Source organism: Balaenoptera physalus (assembly GCF_965194825.1).
Source record: "Balaenoptera physalus genome assembly, chromosome: 6".
In the NCBI taxonomy this organism is placed as follows: domain Eukaryota; kingdom Metazoa; phylum Chordata; class Mammalia; order Artiodactyla; family Balaenopteridae; genus Balaenoptera; species Balaenoptera physalus.
The window spans coordinates 106,789,202-106,816,836 of NC_138885.1; the positions used below are offsets into that span (position 1 = coordinate 106,789,202).

The 27,635-nt window shown below is 43.6% G+C and overlaps 1 long non-coding RNA gene across 1 annotated transcript in view; it reads left to right on the top strand.

Annotated features, from left to right (window-relative positions):
* Nucleotides 1–27,115, top strand: part of LOC309663489 — a 368,186-nt gene extending 341,071 nt beyond the window's left edge. The window contains exon 4 of the long non-coding RNA XR_014265313.1: nucleotides 27,104–27,115. This is a non-coding gene — a long non-coding RNA (uncharacterized lncRNA). The remainder of the gene's footprint in view (nucleotides 1–27,103) is intronic.
* Nucleotides 27,116–27,635: the final 520 nt, after the last annotated feature.

Below are 27,635 nucleotides of genomic sequence, written 5' to 3' on the forward strand. Positions count from 1 at the left end.
GTTTCCCACTTAGAGAAGTTCCTTTAGTATTTGTTGTAGAGCTGGTTTGGTGGTGCTGAATTCTCTTAGTTTTTGCTTGTCAGTAAAGCTTTTGATTTCTCCATCAAGTCTGAATGAGATCCTTGCTGGGTAGAGTAATCTTGGTTGTAGGTTCTTCCCTTTCATCACTTTAAATATATTGTGACACTCCCTTCTGGTTTGTAGAGTTTCTGCTGAGAAATCAGCTGTTAACCTTATGGGAGTTCCGTTGTATGTTATTTGGCATCTTTCCCTTGTTGCTTTCAATAATTTTTCTTTGTATTTAATTCTTGTCAATTTGATTACTATGTGTCTTGGCATGTTTCTCCTTGGGTTTATCCTGCCTGGGACTCTCTGCACTTCCTGAAATTGGGTGGCTATTTCCTTTCCAATGTTAGGGAAGTTTTCGCCTATAATCTCCTCAAATATTTTCTCTGTTCCTTTCTCTCTCTCTTCTTCTTCTGGGACTCCTATAATGCAAATGTTGGTGCATTTAATGTTGTCTCAGAGGTCTCTTACGCTGTCTTCATTTCTTTTCATTCTTTTTCTTTATTCTGTTCCATGGCAGTGAATTCCACCTTTCTGTCTTCCAGGTCACTTATCCATTCTTCTGCCTCAGTTTTTCTGCTATTGATTCCTTCTAGTGTATTTTTCATTTCAGTTATTGTATTGTTCATCTCTGTTTGTTTGTTCTTTAATTCTTCTAGGTGTTTGTTCTTTAATTCTCCTAGGTCTTTGTTAAACATTTCTTGCACCATCTCTATCTTTGCCTCCATTCTTTTTCCGAGGTCCTGGATCTTCTTCACTATTATTGTTCTGAATTCTTTTTCTGGAAGGTTGCCTATCTCCACTTCATTTAGTTGTTTTTCTGTGGTCTTATCTTGTTCCTTCACCTAGTACATAGTCCTCTGCCTTTTCATTTTGTCTATCTTTCTGTGAATGTGGCTTTCGTTCCACAGGCTGCTGTATCGTGTTTCCTTCTTTCTTTCTTTCCTTCCTTCACTTTTTTCTTTCCACTTATATCCATTATTACTTCTTTTTGTCCTAATAGATCTTTAAAAAATATGTACACTTGTACATATTGATACATTGTCATTGCAGGGAGGGAGGGTAACCCCTCAATAATACAGGTCGTTGGTTCCTTTCCTAGGTACAACCACAGTTATTGGGGTTTAGGATATATCCTTTATACCCTTGCTATCTACTGTGAGGTCTGAGGAATTCCTCGTTGATACCCTTGGGTTTTGTTTTTTTTTTTAAATACAGAATATCAGCCCCATCCTAGACTCACTAATTCAGAATCTGTATTGTAATAAAGTACCCAGGTGATTCCTATGCACTTTAAAGTTTCAGAAGCTCCTCTGCTGTAGATCAGTAGCATCCAAACATTTTGGATTGCTCACTCCCATCAGTAAAAAAGACTTTGAGTACATACCTTTATTATTTATATATATGAATTATATGCATGCTTTTCTATCAATAGTAAACATCAGTAGATCTTCTTATAGACAATGCATAGTTGAGTCTTGTTTTTTAATCCAGTCTGACAGCCTTTGTATTTTAAGTGGTACATTTATACCATTTACATTTAAAGTCATTATTGATATAGTTAATATCTACCTTATTTATAGCTATTTTCCATTCATCATCCTTGTTTTTTTGTCTTCTACTTTTTTTCTGCTTTCTTTGGTTTTAACTGAGCATTTTGTATGATTTACCTTTTCCCTCTTCTCTTAGTGTATCAATTATACTTTTTAAAACTTTTTTTTTTAGTGGTTGCTCTAGAATTTGTGATATACATTTACAGCTAATCCAAATCCACTTTCAAAGGACACTATTCTACTTCATGGGTAGGGCAAGTACTTGATAACTACAGAATATTTTCAACTCCTCCTCCCATCCCTTATAACATTTCTATGATTCATTTCACTTATCTGTAAGCTATAATGACTGAATATATTATTGGTATTACTATTTTGAAAAAACTTCTATTTATTAGATCAATTAAGACCTAAAAATAAAAGATTTTATTTTGTCTTCATTTATTGCTTCTCTAATGCTCTTCCTTCCTTTATATATATCTAAGTTTCTGACCTATATAGTTTTCCTTCTCTCTGAAGAACTTTTAACGTTTCTTGCTAGGCAGATCTATTGGTCTGCCCTTCCATTTTTGTTTGTCTAAGAAAGTCTAGTCTTTATTTCTCCTTCCTTTTGAAGGATAATTTTGTTAGATACAGAATTTGAGATTGGTGGTTTTTTTCTTTCAACACTTTAAATATTTCACTCCATTTTCTTCTTGCTTGCATAGTTTCTTAAGAGAAGTCCAACATAACTCTTATTCTTGTTCCTCTGTAGGTAAGGTGTTTTGTTTTGTTTGCTTTTCTCTCTGGCTTCTTTCAAGAGTTCCTCCTTGTCTTTGATTTTCCACTGTTTGAATATGATGTTCCTATGTGTATAATTTTTTGGTATTTTTCCTGCTTTATGGCTCCAACTGCAGGCTTTGGTTCCTAAGCATCTGCTCCTCTTAAGCTGTGATTCTCTGTGCCCACCTGTCTCTCTAGATTAAGGCAGTGGTTTGCCCTGTGATTTCAATTCTCTGATGGATCTAAGAAATGTGGCTGATTTTCAGTTTGTTCTGATTTTTCTTGTTTTGAGGATGGTAGTGACAGCATCCAGGCTCTTTACATGTCAGACCAGAAACTAGAAGTCCAAGTCTTCTTTCTCTATATTTCTAAATATGTTTAAAAGTTTTCTTCTCACATTCCAATAAATTGTCTTTCACACGGCTTGCGTGTGAACACAGCACACCTTGTAGATCACTGCTAATGACCAGATATTCTTTTCTCGTTTCATGCTGTTGTGGTCAGAAAAGATGTTTGAAATAATTTCTATCCTCTTAAATTTGTTGAGGCTTGTTTTGTGTCCTAGTATATGGTGTATCCTAGAGAATGTTCCATGTGCATTTGAAAAGAATGTGTATTCTGTTTTTTTGGATAGAATGTCCTGAAAATATCAATTAAGTCTAACTGTTCTATTGTGTCATTTAGGATCTCTGTTGCCTTATTGATTTTCTGTCTGGAAGATCTGTCCATTGATGTCAGTGTGGTGTTAAAATCTCCTACTATTATTTTATTCTCATCAGTTTCTCCCTTTATGTCTATTAGTATTTGTTTTATGTATTTAAGTGCTCCTATATTGGGCACATATATATTAATGAGTGTAATATCCTCTTCTTGAATCAATCCTTTTATCATTATATAGTGTCCTTCTTTATCTTTCTTTCTGGCCTTCACTTTAAAGTATATTTTGTCTGATATGAGTATTGCTACCCCTGCCTTCTTGTCATTTCTGTTTGCATGAACTTTTCTGTTTCCATTCTCTCACTTTCAATCTACGTGTGTCCTTCACCTTAAAGTGGATCTCTTGTAGGCAGCATGTTGTAGCCTCTTGTTTTATTATCCAGTCTTCCACTCTATGTCTTTTGATTGGAGCATTTAGTCCATTGACATTTAAAGTAATTATTGATAGATATGTATTTATTGCCATGTTAAACCTTGTTTTCCAGTTGATATTGCTTTTCTTCTGTGTTCCTTTCTTTTCCTGTTTGCTTTTCCTTTTGTGGTTTGATGGTTTTCTTTTGTATTATGCTTGTGTTCTTTTTTTTTGGTTTTTGTGAACCTATTGTATGTTTTTGATTTGTGGTTACCCTGTTTTTCAAATATGCTAACCCATTACTGTATCTATTTGCTTTAGACTGGTAGTCATATAGGCTCAAACACATTCTAAAAAACTCTACATTTTCCTACTTCCTTCCCCACATTCTGTGATTGTGATGTCCTTGTTTACATCTTCATGTTTATCCTTTTGCTGTTCATTGTAGTTATCATCACTTTCACAAAAATTGTTTTTGATTCTTTTTAAAAAATCTGTGTAATGGTTTATTTAAGTGATTTATTTTCTAATTGTCATTTTCTCTTTCCTAGAGGTTCTTGTTTCTTTTCTATTTAGAGAATACCTTTCAATATTTCTTTTAGGATAGGTTTGGTATTTCTGTATTCTTTTAGTTTTTGCTTGTCTGAGAAATTCTTTATCCTCTTTCTATTCTAAATCATAATCTTGCTGGGTAGAGTATCCTAGGTTGTCGGTTTTTCCCTTTCAGAACTTTGAATATATCTTGCCACTCCCTTCTGACGAGGCATTTTTAACTTGACTTCACACTAGAGAATCCTGAGCAGTTAAAAGCAAAGCAAAAACAAGAACAAAAACTGATTCCCAGGTCCCACCCCAGACCAATTAAATCAGGATCTCTGGGAGAGGATTTTTTGTTTCAGAATCTCCCTAGATGATTCTAACATGCAGCCAAGGATAAGAACCTCTATTCTTCTAGATCTAGACTCTAGAATATCCACTAGGTGCAATTTTCTACTTTCTAGTATTCTAGCATGGGGCTACCTATGACACCATAGGAAAATGTTAAGACAGAGCAGAACCAGCTGTTCTCTTTCTGTTCTAGGTTTGTGTTCTTTGTGACTGCATCTCTTATAGCCACAACTCAAGGAATGTAGTGTGGTAGGCAGAATTCTAAGATGGCCCCAGGATCCCTGTCCCCTGGTGTTTATGCCCTGTATAATCTCCTTCCCTAGAGAGTTGGTGGACTTGTGAGTTGCTTCTAGCCAAGAGAACACAGCAGACTTTATTAAGGTCCTATTCAGTTGATTTTGAGTTAATCAAAAGGAAGATTATCCTAGGTGGGCATAACTTAATCAGGCAAGATCCCTTAAAAGAGGGTCTGGATCCCACCTAAAATGAGAGGTGCTCCTTGTTGCTTTGATGGAATTCTCTAGTCAACCTTGTAGATGAGAGCACTGCCTGGCCATTATTTTGCTTGCAGCTTGGCAAGACCCTGAACAGAGGATCCAGCTAAGCTGTGCCCAGGCTCCTGACCCACAGAAACTGGGAGATAATGTGTATTGTTTTAAGCTGCCCAGTTTGTGGTAATCTGTTACACAAGGATAGAAAACTAATATAAGTAGTTTGGCATAATGGAGAACAAACTTTGTAGTTAGATACATCTGGGCCCAATTCCTAGCTCTGCTACTAGCTGTGTCACTTCTGATGAATTCTGTAGGATCACTGGAGCTTCAGTTTTCTCATGGGTAAAGCAGAAAAAAATAATTTCTGCCTTGCACAGATAGGAAGGGGAATGTGAAGAATTCAGATATATGCATAAAGGTTTGCTATTGAGATGCTCAATGTAGTAAGTTCTCAATAGCTGGAAGCTGTTACTCTTATGGTCAGCCTAGTTATTACTGTAAAATGGATAAGACCAGTGGTGTTTCTGAAAATGTCTTTGACCTGAAAATTTTCACTCTGTCTGTCTTTTTTCCAAAGAGAAGGAACAGCTCTTCTTTAGTCCTTAGAAGTGGGATGATCTCATGCAAGGAAAGCTCTCCTGAGAAGGACTTTTGATAACCTTCCACCAACTATTATTCTAATTTTCAGCAGGTCTTACTGGGGTGGGGATTGCAGGGAGGCTTTTTTTTTTTTTTTGAAGGGAGGCTTTTTGATGTCCAATGTGGATCTCTTTTACTTACAGTGGAAATTCTTTCATTCATGTTTGTTTCTAGTATTAATAGAAAGTTGTTATCACTTTTCAGATTCCAAACTGACAGAGGTTTCAAGTTTTAGCCTTTAGAATAATATCTGCCAAGCAATTTATAGCACACAAGCTGCTTTCCATAAACATCATTTCATTTAATCCTCACCAAAGTGCTGTGAAGTAGGCGTTATTTTCTTAACTTTGCAAGTAAAGGAATGAAAGTTCAGAGAGTGTAAATAACTTACCCAAAGTCCCAAAGCTAAGGAGGGGCAGAAAGGAAAATCATTTTCAGGTCCATAACTCCAATGTGCTGTGTTTTCCACTCCATCACACTGCTTGGCTTTCTAAGTTTATGAACTACTTTCCTTCCTTTTCTCTCTAACTAGCCCATTTGAGTCTATGCATCTGAGGGGCTTAACACCAGCATTACTCCTATGCCTTTCAAACTAAAGAGGTGGTTAAAACTATTACCAGCCCATTAAACTGGCAACCTGGTCACCATGTTGCTTGGATCACATCTCACTTCAGATTGTGGAAACATGTGAGCCATCAGCATGAAGCCTTTGGCATTTTTTAATTATCCAGGTTTGTTATTGATCAGTCATACTCTTGATCTTTCTTAGTTGTGGGTGTGTATGTGTGTGTCTGAATGAGTGTGTATATGTGCACTTGTTTCCTTAAAGAGGAAGGCAAGTTTTCTGAAAAAAAAAAAAAAAAAAAAAACACAAACATACAAAAAGCAGAGTAAGGACATTTACTAATTTACTATTAAGGAATCTAAGGACTTGAATAAAATAAGTAAAGTGTGGGGCTCTGAGGTTACAAGACAATCCACAAAGGACTAAGTAATGAATAAATACACTCACTGAAATAAAACGTGGCACCCTTTCATAGAGCTCTGTCTTTGTTAAAGACATTTTTATATATCTTCATGGTACAGTATATCCATTTAATTTCCATTTCTCTCCCTTGTTTGCTAGGACTTTTCAGGATTTTTCTCACCCACTGTTTTAATGACAGGCTTGACAATCATTTTGCTTTGCTGCCAACAAATGAGTGTGCTAAAAGACGCATTCTCAGCATCTGCTCTCCACACAAATGGCCAATGTGATCTTACTACTGGGGATGCTAATGCAGTCTCTGTAAGCACAGCGGGCAGGGGAGGACTGGTAAGGTGGAGTGTTGGAGTGCATCAGTTAACTTTTACTGACCTTGCTTAGAAGAGCTAGGTGGGTCTTTCTCAAGTTTTCTTCTCAACACGTGGAATTTAAAGGCTTGGCTCTGTCTGCCCTTCACCCATCAGCTCTCTTCCTCCTAATGCTCATTTCAGGAGGGCTTTAGGAGATTTAGAACTTTGCCCCCAATAGGCATAAAGTTTCTTTTAAGCAAGAATGCCTTTTAGAGATCCACTGTACAATGTCATACCTATAGTTAATAATATTGTACTGTACACTTAGAATTTTAAGAAGGTGAATCTTATGTTAAGTTTTCTTACTAAAATAAAATAAAATAAAATAAAATAAAATAAAATAAAATAAAATACTTTTCCCTCAGCCTCTGTTCTCTCTTCTATGATTTCAATGCAAAATCCTCCACTTTCCTGTAACAATTTCACCTCCTCTATCTATTTCTCACAAAAACTAAACACTTTTTTCTGATTATCCTTGACAAGGAAATCACAGTTCCTGACCACTGGAACTCAAGACCTCATGCATGAGAAAAATATAGATCATAAAAAGATCTCTGTACCATGTATTCAAATGCTGCATTAAGGGGAACTGGAGGTTTAGACATAATTAGATGGCTTGGCCAGTTATAAAGAACATTCAGAATTTGGTAAAATGTTATAATTTCCTTATGATTTAAACATGTTTTAACAGATTTCAACACCTCTATAACTATTTTAAGTAGAATTGTTGTTGAAATACACCTCATTATAATATTTAGTATTATTACTTACAATAATGCAATATTTGGGATTTGTAAAGGTTCCAAAAAAATGTGTGATATTTTGAATAGAGATTAAATGAATAAGTTCATGGTTGACTTTATTTTGATGTTTATGTATCTTACTGATAAGAAGTAGAGGAGAGACCAGAGTGCAAAGCAAAATGCTGGGCTGGGTGACTCAGGCTCCACCAGCTGAACCGCATGGGACAGGTCCTTGGAGAACCTCTGGCGTCAGGTTACTCACTTGTAGAATGAGAGGGTCAGACACCATGATTACTTGAATCCATCAGACTCCAAGAGCTGGGATTTTTTGGAAGAGTTGAACCAAGTTTAATGGTTCGTTCTGTATCCTCTGGCTCTTCCTGCTTTTCTCCCACTCGCCACATCTGAGAGGCAGCATCATTAAACATCAAGATCTGGACTGGCTAAAGAGGAAGTTGAATTTATATTTAGAGTCCTTTTCACCTTCCTGTGCTGCTAGATTGTTTTCATGCTACTGGTCCTGAGCTCCTTCCTCTGTCCAGCTTCTGAGCTAGGCCTGCTCTCTGGTACCTACTCACGCATACCCCCTCCTCACGTGAGCACCATTTTGGCCTAGGGCTGCTGGAGCAGCTGCTGCCCAGGCGGGCTCTGCTCATGCCCTAAGCTGACACATGACAACTTCTATTAGGCTGAGGTCTTCCATGGGAAGCCAATGGGCCCTACCAGCCATTTCCCTTCTGTTTCCCCATCTGCTGGCTCCCAGGGAGGTGGTGGCAGGGCTTAGGTTAAGAGTGCATCCGAAGCGAGGACACGGCTGAGATCTGGAGTGCTCACACTCTCCCTCTTTGTCACCTGCTGCCTAGCAGGGGTGGAACCGGTCCCCTAGGAGGAGATGGGGTGACTCAGGCTAGCCTGGCCCCCGCGGAGGGTGTCCAGTCTGCCTCCTACCATGCCTGCCAGGAGTCTCACGTGGAAATCATATTTTCGGCTTGGGTTAAACATGACCAGGTGTTTCACAGAAGGCAGTGCCAGAGGATTCTTGGCCTGCCCTTTGCACTTGTTTGAATGTTTTGGCTTTTAATATTTGTCAGGATTCTGAACTCTGTGTGCGTAGGTGTGTTGCAGCTCTTTTTCCAGGGTCTCCCAGTATGTTCCTAGACACCAGACAGGAAAAGCAACAGCACGTGTGGGGTGAGGCTCGGGCAGACTGGGTAAGGGCGGGGCCCGGTGGGCCTGAGAGGGGTCAGGCCATGTGTTCTGCTGGTTAGTGCATTGGGCTGGCAAGCGGGGAGGCTGCTGTGCTGGGACCCCCTTTCTCAGCCAGAGATCCCACCGACTCCTAGACATTACAGCTTGAAGGGAGGGGTCTTAGAGGCGATGTGACTCAATGCTTTCATTTTATGAAGATGAAAATGAGGCCCAGAGAGAGACAGTGAGCTGTGAAAGGCACATCTAGTTGGTAGTAGGAGTCAAACCACGAAAATCTAGGCCGTACTGTGTGGCTCTTACCTATTTGTCACAATCTTGGTGTCTAGGAAGTGTCTACTAATTGAATGAATAAGCCAGTCCAGACTTTCTGTAACCCAAGTCTATGCTTACATGATGCTTCCACCAAGAAAGACCTGAAGATCTCTTATGGTTGGGATGACATATGTCCCTGTTTCTCCTGGTTTGCCCTTATCCTTATCCTTCTCAAAAGTCTACCGGTTTAGATAATAAGTCATATGATTGCTTTGTTTAGAATCTTCTCATCTTTCTAGAATGCTTCTTCTTGAAGCACAAATATTTCTGCATCAAAGAGTTACCACTGGAACTGCCAGCTCAAAGCTACATGGGAGGTTCTGATGAGTTTTTGGTTGTAGGTAGCGGGAGACCTGGTGGACACATGCATGAAGTAGGTTAACTGGGACTGGAGTCAGCTCAGCAAAGGGTTTCAAAAGAAATTTCTCTACAATTAATTTTCCTCATGTGCAAAATGGAGGAACTGTACTGTGTGATTCCTAAGGCTCCTGACAGCTCAGAACTCTGCATGTATAAGTTAATTTCAGAGGGCATCCTCCTCTCCGTGTTTGGCCTCTTCACTAGCTTCTGCATTGATGTGATTAGGACCACATCTAATGGTACCTTAGAGATTGTAGAGTCCAGATGTCCCATTTGAGAGATAGTAGCTTCACAGCCAAGTGTGCAGATGCCTGGTCCTCCCCCTTCCTTCTGGTTCTCAAGTCACAGTCTCTAAGCACTGGGTCTGAGGAGAGCTTGAGGACACGTGGAGGTGCTGGACTCCCACTTCCAAGTGGGGAACTCCTTACACTTTTTCCCTTTTGTCATCCTGCGTGGCAAGAAAAATTGGGGGCTCACCAAAAGGAAGGGCATGGGCTGTGGGAGAGAGCTGCTGACTTCTCAGCAGAAAGCTGTTCCCTAATGATGCTACCCCAGAAAGTGGGGTGGTGAATGGGTCCCTATCTTTTAGGCCCTTGGACTGATTTGATGCCTGACCTTGAGAGAACACGGTCTCCCTTGGGGAGCTTGTTCTTAAAGACATCTGATGTGTAAGTCACAGCTTTGCCTTTCCAAACTGGGATGAGCTGCTTCCAGCTGTACTGGGAGCTGTGGAATATCATGGGCCTCATTGAGGGACAGTTGAGACCGTCAGCCTGCCTGGTTCTAAATCCTAACCCAGATCCAAACCCTAGTTCAATCACTCTAGCTGTGTCACTTTCAGCAAGTTTCTTAATCTCCTGGAGTCTCACTTTTCTCATTTGCAAAGGGGTGGGGGAATAAAAAATAGCTATCCTCATAGGGCTATTTTAAGGATTAAATGAGATAATTGTTGCCACAAGCAGAATACAGTGCCTAGACGGATAGGTATTTTGTAATTATACTGAACACATTGAACTCTTGGTAAAGTTCTTTGATCCACTGAAAGGGGACCATGGCTCAATAGATGAGGCATAAAGCCATTCTCACAGGCAGGATTTGGGCGTTGAGTCAGTGTGACAGAAGGAAAGAGAATTCTGCCCTCAGTCCTGGGGCTACTGCTCTCATCAATGAGTCACTCTAGTGGGCTTTCCGAGGTCCTGGGTTAGAAGGGGGAGCAAGTGCCTGAGCCTTAAGCAAACTTGGCCTTTGTGGGTGGTTCTCAGGCTCTCCTTTCAAAGCCAAGGGAGAGAGATTGGGGGAGGCTGTGAGGGACTACCAAATTCTTATTGTTCTGATGTGTTTATGGCAGTAAGTAAAATTTGTAGGTCATTTATGAACTTTGTTTCCATCCTCACACAGCTGGTCCTCTCTAACCAGCCTGTGCACAGTCCAGAAAGAACTTGGCACAAGAAGAGGTGCCTTCTCCTCCCAGACCTAGGAGGCTTCTGGATCAAGAGGAAGACAAGAGAGGAACAGAAGGTGAGGCTGATGGTCTATCTGTCCCAGCCTTGAATGGCCTGACTGCATTTTTTCCAGCACATGGCTGTGGGAGAGGAGGATGGGGGTCAGAATTGACCCACTCAACTGGACAAGGTCCTGAGTCCCAAATACCTGTGGGGTCTAAATCTCACCTCTTGCGTTTCCCTGATGCATCTACAGTCCTAATGAAGTCTGGTTCCTTAAACAGAAACTTTAGTCCACAGAGGACATCAGGAGGATAATTGCCCACAAGTTGGAATAAAGGAAGTCATCTCTGGTGGCCCTTGCCCATTTATCCTTATAGGATTCTGACTGTGCTTTCTTTTATTGGTGAAAGAAGGGATTTGCTTCACCCTAAACTAACCTAAGGTACCATGAAGCAAGTCTTAAGAGTGGTTCAAGGCTTAATGTAGAACAGACCTGGGCTTGATCTTGACTCTGACACATTCCAGCTATGGACACTGAGCCTGAGTCCTTCCTGCTACAAAATGAGGATAATGACCTTCACAAAGGTCTGCTGGGAAGAGTCAATGAGATGATGTGTTAGGTGCTACGCACAGTGTCAATTTCAATTTCAAATAACCTCCTCCCCGTCCTCTGTTTTCTTAATTCCTTGCAGTTTTCTCTGTCTCCTTCAGGATCTTTCTGAACTGATGGTCCGTGGTCCAAAGGACCACAGGGCAAGAAATAAGGGAATGAGTCACGTGGAAGTGGTCAGCCGAGCACAACGCTGTCACGTCTGAAGTAAACACCAGTGATCTGCCTGGTTAGAGGGAAGTCATCTCATCCAGGCACCCAAGGGGTCAGGTTCTCCACATTCAAGTTATGTGAAGGTTATTAGATAAGCCTGGAAAAGCTTTCCTCTGGTACCAATGAGACCAGACACAGATGAAAAGGAACAAGATTTCAGATGAAGGAATAGATGAAGGTTGGACTCCAGGAAGCTTTCCCGCCAAGGGAGAGGGTGAAGTATTGGCATGGATGAGATTGGAAGAAGTGATGTCCTCCCCAGGAGGGCTATCACAGTGGGAGGTTCATGTGCATGGGCTGAGAAGAGGCTTTTCCATAAGGAGGTCTGGGATGGTTGACTTTCCAAGGCACTTAGTCACCTGAGGAGTCTGTCAACCACTCTTCCATGGCACCAAGTAGTGGCTCTTATCAACTGAAAAACCATCTTAACTAGTTCACTTTGCAGATAGAATGAGGTCTCAGAGGCCTCATGCCCAAAAATGGTAGAGGCTGAACCAGCTAGGATACACATCTGCCCTGACTTTTAACCACATGGTATAGGGGAGGCAGCTTCCAAGGTGACACCCAAGGGTCCCTGTGTCCTGGTATTCACACCCTTCTGTAACTCCTTTGCCTTGAGCATGGACTTATGGACTTGCTTTTAGTGAATAGAATATTGCAGAAGCAATGAGATGTCACTTCTAAGATTAGGTGGCAAAAAGACTGAGGCTTCTGTTTGGGATACCTCCCCCGCCCCTCTCTCCCTCTCTCCCTCCCCCCACCTCCCCAGGCATTCAATACAGATCTGTTGATTGACACAGGAATTGTTCTATCCATAAACTGGAACTTTGGTATGAGAGAGAAAAAATGATGCAGGAATACATCTCATCTCTGCAGTGGGGCCGGCTAGACTTAGATGCTCAATGAACAATGAAATTCTCTGGATCTGGGGTTCTATGGACATCATCATTCACTTGCACACAGATGTCTTCAGTTTCCCCACTCCCACTCTAAGTATGTGAAGTCATCCAGCCTCTAAGCTGCTGTTCTCATTTGTGATACCTCAACTGTTTGCTCAGTAGCCAGAATAATCAAAGCAGCACTGTTGCTGCCATGCTGAATGAGGGAGAAAGGCTGGGGGCTAGGTTCACCAGCTGGGAGAGCCATAGTTAGTCTTTGGGCTTTGTGCTCACCCTGAATGACAAAGCACCAGCAACTGTGGGCTGCCCCTGAGGCATCTGACCTTTTCATCCCTGGGAGTCTGTGGTCTTAAGGGAAGAATGACATAATGGCCCTCTGTTCTTAGTGGACTCTGGCTGTGCTAAGCTGGGCTAATGGGCAAATTGTAAAAGTCCTGGGGTGAGAAAGGGTCTTCTGAAGGTCAACTTGTCCATTCTCCTGCTTCCAGGAAGGGCGGCTAATTATCAACTTAGTAGGTCAGTTATGCAATGAGGAGAAGGTGAGTCTTTCATTTAGGATGTGCAGGAAGGAAGATTCTAGTTTCCTTGGTTAAAAATCTGGTACTTCATGCTTCCGATGGTTAGTTTTTCCTGCCTCTATTTTCATCCAATGGTTCCCTCTTTCAGCCCATGTCTTCTTATTCTGTCTGAGGTTCAGTTGATTCTGGAGACTAAAGTTTTAATACCCATTAAATAATTGCTTTTTGCCACTGCCACACATATTCCTTCCTATTTCTCTTCTTCTTGAAGATTTTCATTTAGAACAGAATTTACCTTACTGAAGACTGGGCAAGGCATAGATGGTGGGGAGTTGATGGCATATATAGAAGTTAGAAGTTGCAGGAACTTCACTGCTGTAAGGGTCCTCTGGTTTTAAGCATCTTTCTCTGCCACATGTGGAGTCTGGATGATTGAATAAGCTCTGAGAAGGTGAGTCATCTAGAGAAGATCACCCAGGTCAGAGCAGATCAGAGCCCAATACCTGGACTTCTGCCTTCCTGTCTCATGGTCTTTCCAAAGACTTGCGCTTCATAGGCCTGAATCATTATACAGGATATGACAGCTTGCTTTTCTGGAGAGAAAAGAGGAAAAAAAATCTCCTCCTCTTCCTAAAAAATAAAAGAAAGTGAAAAAGCTCTTTGGGCTCATTAAACAGGCTGTTATAAGGCTTCTTGGACTTCAAATAGCTCTTAACAAATAACGTTTTGATGAGTTAAGTGTAAATGAATCAGAAACATATGGATAAAATTTCCTTGAAAATACACAAGGGTTTCAGAATCAAGGAACATCACCCTCACCCTCAGCCCAGCCCACCCCCTTCGGTTCTAGGCTTTAGTGTTGGGAACTTACCTCCCTTCTGTGGGCTCACTGATGGGATTGCTCACCCTCTGGCCACCCAGCATGCTCCCAGCTTCTCCCCTGCAATTTCTCTTCATCTCCTGTGGTTTAGTGGCCAAGTGGCTGGGGTGTACTGAGAGAGGAAAGGTCAACTGGTGAGAGAGACAAATGAGAAAAGGAAGGGAGGTGTGGAGAGCAGGCATCCCAAGTGCTGAGCAGAAGGGCCGTGTGTTATGTGTAGGGAAGGACGGTGTTTTTGGCTAGAGGCTGGCTTCAGATTTGGGGCTTTTTGGAAAGCAGTTCAAGATGTTTCCTTTCTTTCTAAGCAACACAAAATTCTCTTAACCCATGCTCACTGTTTTGTGTTTTCCAGGTTGCCAGGGTTTTCTGGAGCTTGCTCCTAAGTGTTTGCAGGGTCTGGGACAGGCAGAGCTGAACTCCCTAAGAGGAGGCTCTTATGAACAGAAGTCATGCCTTGGGATTGACTCAGCTTCTCAGAGCACATTTTGCTTGCCTTATACAAAATCACTCTGCCTTCCTGTGCCAGTGGCCCAGAAGAGATGAACAGACCCTTCTGTGTACTCAGGAGTTCTAGAGCTGAGTAACGTCTGCAGGGTGGCCCAGTTCCCCCTCCCCTCTTGCTCTCTATATTTTTGATGGATGCCGGTTGCCCTGGCATAGCCAATAGTGGTGTATGGTAACAGACCCCATTCAGAGGGTATGAATAGTTCCTATAGTTTATTCTTTATGTCCCAGACTATCTTAGTTTGTGTTTCCCCCAAAGCATACTTTGAATCAAGGATTTGGGTGCAAGAGTTGATTTATGAGGTGATTCCGGGAAGCATGTCAAGGAAGAGGAAAAGTGGGACAAGGAAGGGAGGAAAGTCAGTAAAGGATGTGTGTTAATGAGCAGCTTGCCTGTGTGGGCAACTGGGCTCAGTCCTATGGGGGTCGGCTCAGAGGCACCCACCTCATGAGGAAGGTGGGGTATTTATCCACCAACTCTTTACCCACCTCACTAGTTGCTCCTGGAGCATTAACTCCCCAGTACTTTCAACCTGTTCCACATGTGGGCAAGTCATGTTCCTGAAGCTGGAGAAAGCCCTGGTGCAGAGAAAGCCCAGGTGGCTGACGTGGGAAGCTGTTGGAGTACAGGTGGTCTCCACAAATCCCGTGGATATCGGAGGGGAGAGGTGAGCAACATAAGGCAGGTGCCCACAGTGCATTTTTTTGTGGGTACCAGAGAGCTGGAGGTGTAAATGGGTGCTTGCATTGTCTGCCAGGATATTGCTCTGAGGCTCTGCTCAAGGGTAGCCCCAAGGATCCTCTGCAAAACAGATCAGGGGCTGAGCTCTCCCACCTGTCCTGGCTTTCAGCATGTCAAGTCTGGCATAGTCATCCAAAACTCTGGCTTGGGGTCTTTGTATTTTCCCTCCCACCCTTCCTGGGAACACTGGTCAATTCCAGAGCCAAGCTGTTGCTCTGAGAGGTCCAAGGGGGAGAAAGAGAGGGTGGATTAGTGCAGTCAATTTGTAACCCTCTTCCCTCTGATGGGGTAGGTAGTACCCAGGGCTGTAATTAGGCATTCTTCATGTTCAGATGAGACAAGAAAGGGGAGCGGTGGGACAGCAAGAGTGGAAGCTGGGAGATTTAAATATTATATCTTTTAAAAAATTTTGTTTACTTTATTGAAGTATAGTTGCTGTACAATATTGTATGTTACAGGTGTACAATATAGTGACTCACAGTTTTTAGGTTATACTCCATTTGTGGTTATTATAAAATATTGGCTATATTCCCCATGTCGTACAATATATTCTTGTGGCTTATTTTATACGTAATAGTTCATACCTCTTAATCCCCTACCTCTACCTTGCCCCTCCTCTTTCTCTCTTCCCACCAGTAACCACTAATTTGTTCTCTCTATCTGTGAATCTGCTTCTTTTTTGTTATATTCAGTAGTTTGCTGTATTTTTAGATTCCACATATAAGCGATACCAAACAGGATTTGTCTTTCTTTGTCTGACTTAGTTCACTTAACATAATGTCCTCCAAGTCCATCCATGCTGCTGCAAGTGGCAAAATTTCATTCTTTTTTATGGCTGAATAGTATTCCATTGTGTGTGCGTGTGTGTGTGTGTATACACACACACACACACACACACACACACACACATATATAGGACATCTTTTTTGTCTCCTCATCTGTTGATGGATACGTAGGGTGCTCCATATCTTGATAAATAATGCTTCTGTGAACGTTGCGGGGCATGAATCTTTTTGAGTGAGTGTTTTTATTTTTTTCAGATATATACCCAGGAGTGGAATTGCTGGGTCATATGGTAGTTCTATTTTTAGTCTTTTGAGAAACCTCCATACTGTGAAAGGTTATGTCTTTGAAGAGGATCCTGTTGAAATCTGATGGCTTTAGAGGGGCCTTCCTGTCCTACAAGTATAATGTTTCTCCATCATGCGTCATGGAAGTTGTGCTTTAAAGCCGTCACATTAGCCATTCTTTATTCCTTCAATATCACATCATGCTCCTTAGCCCTAAAAAAACAAGGGCAGTCTCACCCCCTCCTTGGAGATGATCAAGCTGGTTGGGCAGATTGGAAGTAGGTCTTAAGGAGGAACTCTGTCAGGTGGGGGTGAGGAGCAGCCTTGTGGCTCCGGGACATTGGGACAGAGTGGAAAAAGGAACCAGGAAAGAGATAACCAGGAGTCAGGGTGGGGAAGGATCATGCCTTGGTCATCTTCTCCTCTCTCTCCTTCCAAATGATTCATGCCACCATCACTTCCCATCTCTGATCCCTGGGCTCAGAGCCATCCCAAAGCCTTTCCTGCTCAGCTTGGCTGGAAACAGATGTAGACAGACAGATATCTCCTTCAGGAACTGTGACCTCTAAACACCCTTCCCAGGGTGTCCACGCCCTTCCAGGCTCATGGGGAGAACAGTACTTCACTAAACTTCCCCGAGACGAGCCCGCCAAGCCTGAGGCCCCCCGGCAACTCCAGCGCCAGGCTTCTTTCCCTTCCAGCCTCTCACCCGTCTCATCCACCCATGAAGGCTGCCATTTCTTTCCCCAGGAAAGCGCTCCCCTCCCCTCCCCCAGGCTTTCCTGAGTTCTTTCAGTTTCCTTGGCTCCCAATGTCTTAGCTATGCCTGTCCAGTCACCTCTTGGTGGGTGCTTCTCGACTTCCTGCCCATCCTTCTTCCTCTTGCTGTGATGACATGGTTAAGGGGGTGATGCATCCTCTTAGGTGGCTTCTTCAACCATCCAGAACCCACACCTTCTGCCTACCGCTCCCACACCCTCCTGACCTCAGTCCCTTTCCTTGGCGTGGCCTGCCTCTCTGATGGTGGTGGTCCCATACGGATGAAAATGCATTGTAAATGGCCAAATCTCCAGAAATAAAAGAAGCTACGCAATTGGTTTTCACAGAGAAGAAAACAGAGGTTCCAAGAAACTCATCTGTTCTCTGATGGACACAGGACTAGGGTCTGTCTGGTCAGTGGTGCTCACACATTACCCAGGAGCTTGATAAAGTGCAGATTGCTGGGACCACCTAATAAGCTTTAGTTCGTTGGTCTGAGAAATCTAGACTTAAAACACACGTCCCATCCCAGGGGGTTCTTATGCAGAAGGTCCTGTTTAAAAAACACCCTCTGAAGTTGTCTGACTCCTGGCCCGTTGTCTGACAGTCATCCACCCGTACCTAGATCATCCTTTCGCTGGATCCCCCGCAAAGGGCGTTTAACTCCTTGCTTTTACATTTATAAATCCATTTTCTGTTTTCCAAAGGACTTGTTGGAGGCTCAAGCCTGTGGGCAGATAGCACAAAATTAATTAGTAGTTGGCTCCTTAGCAGCCTCCAAAGCTCTCTGGGGGATGAAGTCAGAGTTCTCACTGCAGGTCAGGGTGGAGCAGGGTGGGGGGCATGTCCTACCCCCCACACGGCTGAGGAAGCCCCCTCTGGGCACAGAGGACAAGGAGAGTCATGAACACCCTCCTCTAGGCCAGCCAGAGGGGGTCTAGGGACACTGCCAGCTGCTCCATCCACTCCCAGACTGTTCCCCCACCTCTTGCCTTCCCCACGTTCATCAGCGACCCCCCCTGAGCACACACATGTGGCCTCTTACCGGGTGCTGTGCGTCATCATTTCTTGGTCGCCTGCAAGTTCTTCCTGTGAAGACCCTACAGGGGCTCCCTTGGGCAGTGGAGGGGCCTGGAAAATCTCCCACTGTTGAGGGAGGTCGGTCCTGGGACGTGTGCAAGGAAGCAGCTGGATGAGGTGCTGTGAGGTGATGCTGGAAACATGATGGGAGGCAGTATCCCCAGTTCTCGGCCGGAAGGCGAGCTGGGCCCCGGCTGGAGGGGGGCGGGCCCAGCACAGGGCCCGGAGGGGGTCCAGCAGCTGAAAGAACCAGCCATGGGGAGGACGGGACACTTCAGTGAACAATGATAAGGAAGACAGGGGAAGCAGGGGGCCTGGGACTCTTCTCCGGGCCCTGCAGGGCCTGGCTGTGTGATCTCCCACTAGTTACCTCTTCCATGGGCCTCTTCTTGACTGGGAGGACTGGGGGGCAATATCATAAACATCAGCTACCCCCGAACAACACATCTTTAAAGCAAGCTGATTCACCTAAATCATGGGTTCTCACACTGTTTTCTGTGAAGAGAGGCTCTAGCTGCTGCAGCATCCCTTAAAGAAGCCTGGTAGGAGGAGTGGAATCTGGACCACAGTCACTTGTTGTCCTACTTTCAGGCCTGCCAGGGGTCCCTTGGGGGGAATTTCTGGGTTTTTTTCTGAGCTAAAGAGGACTTTTGACTGCTCCAGTGGTTTTCAGTGAGCAACTGCTCCGTGGCGCTCCCCTTCGCTGATATGGGTCAGTCACCCAGGCCCTGGGCAGCCACTGGTGTCCAACGGACTGAGGCATGGAGGCTTCAGGGCAGGCCAGGCTCACAGTCTCCTTAGAAGGTGAATGTCTATTTAGTGTGTTTCCAGGAGGATTAGAAAATACTCACAACCCCCAGTCACATGCAGTATCTGAGATTCTGAGTTTTTCTCTGCTATGCACAGTAATATGACTCATAATTTCTTATTAGATGAGTTAATGAGCACATTTATTTATTTACTGGGTCCTGACGTCTTTCCGTCTTTGAGTCCTCAAAGGAAAACTTTTGTCCTATAAGTCATTCCTGCTGATGCCTTAGCTCGGCTTCACTTTTCAGGTCACATTCTCACCCTCCTGGGCAGGACTACAAGGTTCTCGGGAGAATTGGAGACACATAGTGGGCCAAAACTTGGTGCAGAGCAATGGTAAGAGGATGTATCACATTCTTCGTGAAGGCGTTTCCCCTATTTGGATGACTTGGAGACATACTGCCCAGAACCCCTTTCTGGGAAGAACTTGCTGCCCAGCTGCAGGTGTACCGTGAGTAGACGGTTTCCAGCTGTCAGCTTCTTCAGGGTCAGCCCCAGCTGCAGGGAACCACTTTGTTCAAGGTCAAGCCCTTGTTAGGCAGCCTACCTCTAGTAACTGTGCAAGATGGGACACACAAGCCTGGTCAGTGCTGCTTGACCCGAACAGGGCTGAGCAGTAGTGATCACTCAGAGCTGCCCCGCAGCTTGGCCAAGGCCCTGTCGGGCTACATTATATGTAGTTCAACTTCTTCCTCTGCTCGATCCTATTTCTAGCCCTTTCCTTTTATTAGTATTTATCCCTAATAAATAGCGTTCACAGAAGCTCCATCTCAGCGTCTGCCTCTAGAGAACCGGATGGGACACCCTACTTCCTGGTTGTCTCCAGGAATGGCTCAGAGTCATGCTTCTGGCCCAGTCTCAGATTCTCTGGCTGTTTAATGTCAATCAAGTAGGTGTACAGCCCTCCCCAAAATATCCTGAGAAATAAAATCAATAGCTTCCAGTGTGTGCTGATTGGTGGGAAGATATCAGAGATGGCCATCTGCTTATGGGTATTCAGTTGCCCAGAACAAATGCATCAAGCCTATTTCTGCCTCAAGGCCTTTGCACGTTCTGTTCTCTCTGCCAGGGATTCTGGAATTTGTGCCCAAATGTCAACTTCTCAGAGAGATCTTCCCTGAGGTGCCAATTCAAAGGGCCCTCTACCCGACTCTCAGTCATCTGTCATGTACTGTACTGTTATTTTCTGTTACAATGAAAATCAAAGATAACTGAGATATCTTATTTTTTGGGTAACTTTGGATACTTCTTTTTCAGTGCCTGTCAATCCCCACTAGAACATAAACCCCATGAAAGCAGGGACATTTCTATCTTGTTTGCCTCTGTGTCCCCAGGATCTTGTAGTGTCTTGACCAAGTATTCAATAGATAATGAGAGAATGAATGGAATGGACACTTTATTGAGCGAAAAATAACAGAATCTAGCTGGAGTTTAATAATAATATGTTTCTAATATATTAATTTTTGCTTCTCCCTTCTGGTTAAGTGATGAAGTTGTCACTTACAGAAGGGGTAGACAACCTTTTTCTGCAAAGAGACAGTTGGTAAATATTTTTGCCGTTGCAGACCATAAGGTCTCTATTGCAACTACTTAACTGTGCTGTTGGAACACAATACCAGCCATAGACAATGCACAAACAGATGGGCATGGCTGCGTTACAATAAAACCTTATTTGAAAAAACAGGTGGCTGGCTAGATTTGGCTGACTGGCCATTGTCTGCTGTCCCTGACTTAGAGTAGTAATATAAAAGTTCCTATAAAATAAAATTTATTGAAGCAAAAAGGGAAGTCTATTGAAATAAAAATAATAATGAAATAGCTTTACAGAAACCATATGCAAATTCCTGATGTTGGAGAGAGCCCAGTTCTAATTTTTCTTGCATCATCTGTGGCCACAGCTGTGGGGGTGAGGGAGGCTGGAAGGGAGAAACCCGTTTAATTTAATGTGGCCAAACATTGTGGGAGGCTTACACTAAGATATTCCTGAAAGACTGGCAGGGCCAGAGTTCTGCCTTTCCTCCTCCTGCCGTTATTTTTCCTATATCATTTCCTCCCCAACTTGGTCCCAGAACTAGGGGCTGTCATAAAATGCTCTTGCTTGGGTAAGCTGTCCTTTCATAGGGTTTAAATACCCCCAGGGCCAGGTTTGCTCTTGGGCTCACTTATCTATCTTATAGATATATCCTGAGCTTAAACATAAACATGGCAGGGCACTATAGAGGTAGGTGTGGCAGAAGGTGACAATTTCAGCCTGAAATTCCTTAACCTATGGGAACAAGAAAGGCTCAGCTGTACTGAGCACTTACCCTATATCAGGTGTGCTCTAAGCACTCCACATGTATTCACTGATTTAATCTTCCATCGTCTTATAATAATAATATCATCCCCATTTTACAGATGAGAAAACCAAGGCACAGGAACCTAAGTAAATTGCTCAAGGTATTCAATTAGCAAGAGGTGGAGTCAGGATCTTAACCCCAGGTGGTCAGCACTGGAGTCCACACCATTAACATCTACAGCTGCAACGTTGCCATGTCTCTCTGGGATAGCACTGTGGGGTCTCCCAGTAGTACACAGACACATTCACTGTTCTTTCTCCATAGCTTTAAGAAAATTATTTATTATTATTATTTTATTGAGATGAAATTCATATAGCATACAGTGAACCATTTTAAAGTGTAAAAGTCAGCGGTATTTAGGGCATTCACAGTGTTGTATAACCACCACCTCTCTCTAGCTGTAATACTTTTTCATCACTCCAGCAACATCCTGTACCCATTAAGTAGTCACTCCCCTTCCCCACCTCCCCCTAACCGCTGGCAACCACTTGTTTTCTGTCTCTATGGATTTACCTATTCTGGATACTTCATAGCAGAGGAGTCATACAATGTGACATTTTGTGTTGAGCTGCTTCTTTTACTTAACATGTTTTCAGTGTTCATCTAAGTTGTAGCATGTATCAGTACTTCATTCCTTTTTTATGGCTGAATAATGCTTTATTGGAAGTATATACCACAATTTGTTTATCCATTCATCTGTTGATGACATTTGGGGTTATTTCCACCTTTTACTGTTGTGAATAGTCCTGTTATAAACAGTCACGAACAAGTATTTTTTGAGTACCTGTTTTCAGTTCTTTTGGATATATACCTATGAGTAGAATTGTTGGGTCATATGTAATTCTATGTTTAACTTTTTGAGGAAATGTCAGACTGTTCCACAGTGGCTGCACCATTTTACATTCTCATAGTAGTGCATGAAGGTTCCTACTTCTCCACATTCTCTCCAACACTTGTTATTTTTCTGTTATTTTCTTTCTTTTTTCCCCATTATTATAGCCATCCTAGTGGATTTGAAGTGGCATCTCATTGCAGCTTTGATGTGCATTCCTTAATGACCAATGATGTTGAACATCTTTCCATGGGCTTATTGGCCATTTGTGTATCTTTGGAGAAATGTTTATTCAAATCCTCTGCCCATTTAAAAAATTGGGTCGTTTTCTTTTTTGTAGTTTAGTTGTAAGAGTTCCTTGCGGCACTTGTGGCATTTGACCTTTTCCAGATAAATGACTTGCAAATATTTTCTCCCATTCTGTAGGTTGTCTTTTTACTTTTTTTGCAATATCCTCAGATGCACAAAAGTTTTAAATTTTTATGAATTCCAATTTATCTATTTTTTTCTTCTATTGCTCATGTTTTTGGTGTTAAATCTAAAAATCTATTGCCAAATCCTAGGTGATGAATTTATAGTTCTCTGGTTCCTTCTAATAGTTTTATTCTTCGTCTTTTATTTAGTTGTTGATCCAACCCCATAGTTTTAAAGAAGACTTGATACAAGCCTCCTTAAAGAAGGGTAGGGAGACTTCAACAGAGCCAAGCCACTCCAAGTGAAAGCGAGAATCACTTATGCCGAGAATCATGATGAAATGTGTATGTGCAAATGAGCTTTAATAACACATGCTAGGCTTTTCCAGGCCATCTCAGCATAGATGGGGAAGGCTGTAGGCAGGCCTGCTGCCTCCAGACCTCTCTCTGGGCAGAGGTGAGGATAAGGGGATCCTGCTTTGCATCCTTTGATGTACCATTTCTACCCAAAAGGCCATGCAGCCAGCTCTTTGGCTGGGCAGAGGGACAGTCAGAATTCAAGGACTCCACTTCTCCATCTCTCACAACAACACAATATCACAGAAACCTAGCAGCAGAAACCTGGCCAGAGAGAGTTAAGTTACTGTGCATCCAGGCTTTCTATGGTCCAAGATGAGTCTCTGCATGAAAGATAGACTCCCAGTTCTTCATTAATTCATTTATTTTTGTATTCATTCCTTTATACATCAAGTATTTGTTGAGCACCTACCGTGTGTCTGGCATGGTGCTAGGCACTGGAATTCATTGGTCATCGTAAAAATGTGGTCTATGCCTGCATGGAGACCATAGCTTAATGGGGAGTCAGAGAATGAAACAAACAAACAAAGATCATTTCAGAATAGGATAAGTGCTATGGAGGAAATATAGGCAGGTTGAGGAGGTTCCATTTCAGATGTGCCCAAAGGACGAGAAGGAACCAGCCAACCAAAGAGCATTCCAGGGAAGAGAATCAACACGTGCAGAGGCTCTGAGTGGGGAGTGGAGGGGCAGTGCACCAGTGGTCTGGGTGAGGATGAGAGCCATTACTATCATGGTCACTGTCACCATCAACAGCCAAGTCCCATGGAGAGGAGGTATGGGGCTGTGTGGGTGGACCATGTCATAGTCTCGTACTGAACAAGGGTGGCTGGGTGGCAGGGCCAGTGTGGAAGACCACTAAGGAGAGGCTGGGGATCTGCTGGCAGGAGGGTGGGAGTCAGGTGAGGACCATGAGGTGAGGGAGTGGGAGAAGAGGAGAGATCACGGTGCATAAATACTGTATTAGGTTCCCAGGGCTGCCATAACAAATTACCACAAATGCGGTGGCTTAAAACAGTAGCAATGTATTCTCTCACAATTTGGCAGGCTAGATATCCAAAATCAAAGTGTTGACAGGGCACACTTCTTCTGAAGGCTCTAGGGAGGAAGCCTTCCTTGCCTCTTTCTAGCTTCTGGTGGCTCCTGGCTCTCCTTGGCCTTCCTTGGCTTGTAGCTGCATCACTCCAACCTCTTCTCCATCATTACACAGCTTTCTTCCCCTTGTGCGTCTCCACAAGGGCTTCTTCTAAGGACACTAGTCTTTGGACTTGGGGCCCAACCTATCCCAGTATGACCTCATCTTAACTAATTACATCTGCAAAGACCTTATTTCCAAATAAGATCACATTCTGGCATTCTGGATAGACATTAATTTGGGGAGGGACACAATTCAACCCAGTACAAACCCCTTCCAGGCCCTCTAGCACATTTGAGGCAGAGGGCAGAGGCCAACCTCCAGCCAGCAGGAGAGGGTGAAACCCCCGGCGGCAGCCGCCTGAACAAACGCTCCGAGGGGAGCAGGATGGCCGGGTTGGGTTGGAGAGCAAACGTTGTGAGTTCCTAGTGTAGCAGCATGATGTGACAGTGAGCGCTCAGCTCCCTAAACTCAGCTTCTTTCAAGGGAGTTTATGGAGTGGTAAGTACCCCCCGAGAGTCGGGGAATTGTGCAGAATGGTGGAAGGACAACGCACTGACCAGGCCGTGTTTGAAAGCAACCTTTGGTTTCTTGTCCTGCTTCAATTTTTCATTTGTTAACATGGTTATTGAGATAAAACGTACACGCAGTAGAGTGCATAAAATGCACTAATCTTAATTGTACAACTTGGTGGATCTTTACAGAGGTATATTCCCATGTAACCATCATCCAGATGAAGAAAGAGCATATTTCCAGCACCCCAGTGGACTCCCAGGGTCAGGACCCCACACTTAGAAGGGCTCCACCCTTGGTATAATGCTCTGCTGTCACCGTCTTGAAATTCTTCTTAAGTGTTCAATACACAGCCTTGCATTTTCATTTTGTACTGGGCTCGTGTAATCCTCACCCTCTCTCTTCCATGGGTACAAGTCTTTCAAGATTCACTTCAAGTCCTACCCCACCCAGGAAGCTCTCCTTGATGCCTTCCCACTCTCTAATTAATCTCCTCTCCTCATTTTCCTTGGGAGTTATGGCCTGTCCACACCACGTAGTACTTGGTCACATTAGCTACACTCTACCCATGCTGGTCTCTCATTTTGCTGTGCGTGGAAGTTTTGTCACTCCCATCTGCTTATGAGCTCACTGGAGCATAGGGAGACACCCTGTCAGCTCCTCAATGTAATGTGGGGCAGTGAGGGTTATTCACATGCATGTTTCACCTCTTCTTCCCAACTGCAAGTTCTTTTATCTTGGTGTCCCAAGATAAACCCAGGGACTCTGTCGTGTGGCAGGTCAGTAAACAGTTGCTGGCCTTTTTCTGCTCTCTCTCCCTGTCTGTCTCTGACCAGGTGGTTTTGCTCTACCCCAGGATTCTAGAATATTAAGGCAAAAAGGGATCTGAGACCTCATCTGGTCAAATCCACCTTTGGATGGAGAGGTCTCAGAGAGGTCTAGTGTATTACTCAAAGGCACACCTCTCATGGGGGCCCAGCAGGGAGTGCAGGACACTTTCCTGTGCCATTGTCTCCACCCCTTCATTCTTTCCTCTTTGGACAGATGTAGACCCTTCCTGTGAGTGCAGGTGGGAAGTAGCTCTGCCTGGAACAGCTGACTGGATTCTCGCTGAGACCAGCAGTCCATCAACCCAATTGGCTTGCAGCTTCCTCTGTGGAATGGCTCCCAGAAGCCCCCTGAGAACCTCCAGGAACCAGGTTCCCATCGACCACCTTGTTAAACTGGTTTCCAGATGTCTCCATCTCAAACTGAGGAAGCAGGAGGAGAGTGAGGGGCTGGGAGTGTGTCTTTTAAATGAAGTCTGCCGTGTCTGTAATAAATAACATCATGTACCCGCAGAGCAGGTGGTCTCTGGAGATGGAGCGATGCAGAGGATGTCCTCACTGAGGCCTTGTGTGGGGAGGAGAGAGGCCGACAGACCAGAATATTTGGGGACAAAGACAAGAGAGAGGAGAGATATGGACAGTTGGAGACTGAGTGGGGGTGGCGGGGAGACCATGTAATTGTGAGTCCGTCAGAGAGAGACAGGAGAGAGAAAGAAAAGGAAGCAGAAAAAGAGAGACAGGGACTGAGGGCCAAAATTTGCCATGTATTGACCTGCCAGGGTCTGTGTCCTTCAGAGCAGCTGATAAAGTCCGTAGCCAGCCCTTGCGGACTTCTTCTGTGCCAAGCCCTGGGCTGTGTGCTTTGCAGATATCAGCTCTTTTACTTTTTCCAACAACCTCAGGAGGTAGCTGCTGCCATTATGCCCATTTCACAGACAAGGGAAGTGAGGCTGAGACCATAGGGAACTTGCTCAGGCTCACACAGTTGTAGAAAAGGTCCCACACTGCACCCTTAACCTTTCCACTCTCCTCAGTGGTAACATTTGGGGGAACAATCTTTTCAGGCTTGCCTCCTTCCACTGATGAGAATAGAAACTAGCTGGTTGGTGGTACATAAAACCCAACATCATCTTACAGAGGAATTCTGAGTCTGTCTGAATGTGGTCACAGGTAGAGAGCAAGAAATGTAAACATCCTCTCTTCCAAGCACTTACTTTGAAACGTGTTGCATATAGCCAGTTGGACAGACTTATTTTCCTCCAACTTCTAGGACTGACCAGCTTAGGAGCCTCTTCTTAGACTCAATCCCTGTGAACGAGCATTCATACACATGTGAGAAACTTGGGTGTATTTGTTTCCTGGGGCTGCATCACAAATTATCACAAAATTGTTGGCTTAAAACAACAAAAATTTATTTTCTCATGTTCTGGGGGCCAGAAGTCTGAAATCAAAATGTTGGAAGGAAGCTGCTCCTTCTGAAGGCTCCAGAGAAGAATCCTTCCTTGTCTCTTCCTAGTTTTGGTGGCTCCCAGCAATCCTTGGTGCTTCTTGGCTTGTAGCTGCATCTTTCCAGTCTCTTCCTTCATCATCATCTGGCCTTCTTCCTTGTGTCTCCTCTGTGTCTATGTATACAAATCTCCCTCCCCTTTCTCTTATACAGACATCAGTCATTGGATTTAGGACTCGCCTTAATCCAGAATGACTTCGTCATAACTTGATTGCATCAGCGAAGACCCTATTTCCAAATAAGGTCACATTCACAGGTACTTGGGGTTAGGACTTAAACCTGTCTTTTGGGGGAACACGATTCAATCCACTACCATGGGGATAAATGGAATATATAGGCAATAAAAAGAGGAGAACAAAAGCAAATTGCAAAGGATAAGTGTGTGACACATTAATGCTTAGACATTTCCTTCAAAAAATGGAATTTTAACCTAAGGTTTATACCTCTTGCCTAATCCTTGATTCTTTCTCCTCACCCTCCGCGTGTGTTGCTACCTGCTTTCTCCATTTCCTAGACACCGTCCCTGTACTTTTAGAATACCACTGGGCTTTGGAGTTGGGATGCTTCTAAAATTGTTTGAAAATTTTAAAGGGACACCACATTTGGGGCAAATATTCTGTTTTACCCAGAAAGGCAGAGCTGACTCCTGTCCCTTAGCCTGGGTTCATTTCCTAGATCCGAGCTACCTGCTTAATGGATGTGTAGAGAATGCAGTGAAATGGGCTTAAAATCAAACATGAGACCCCACTGAA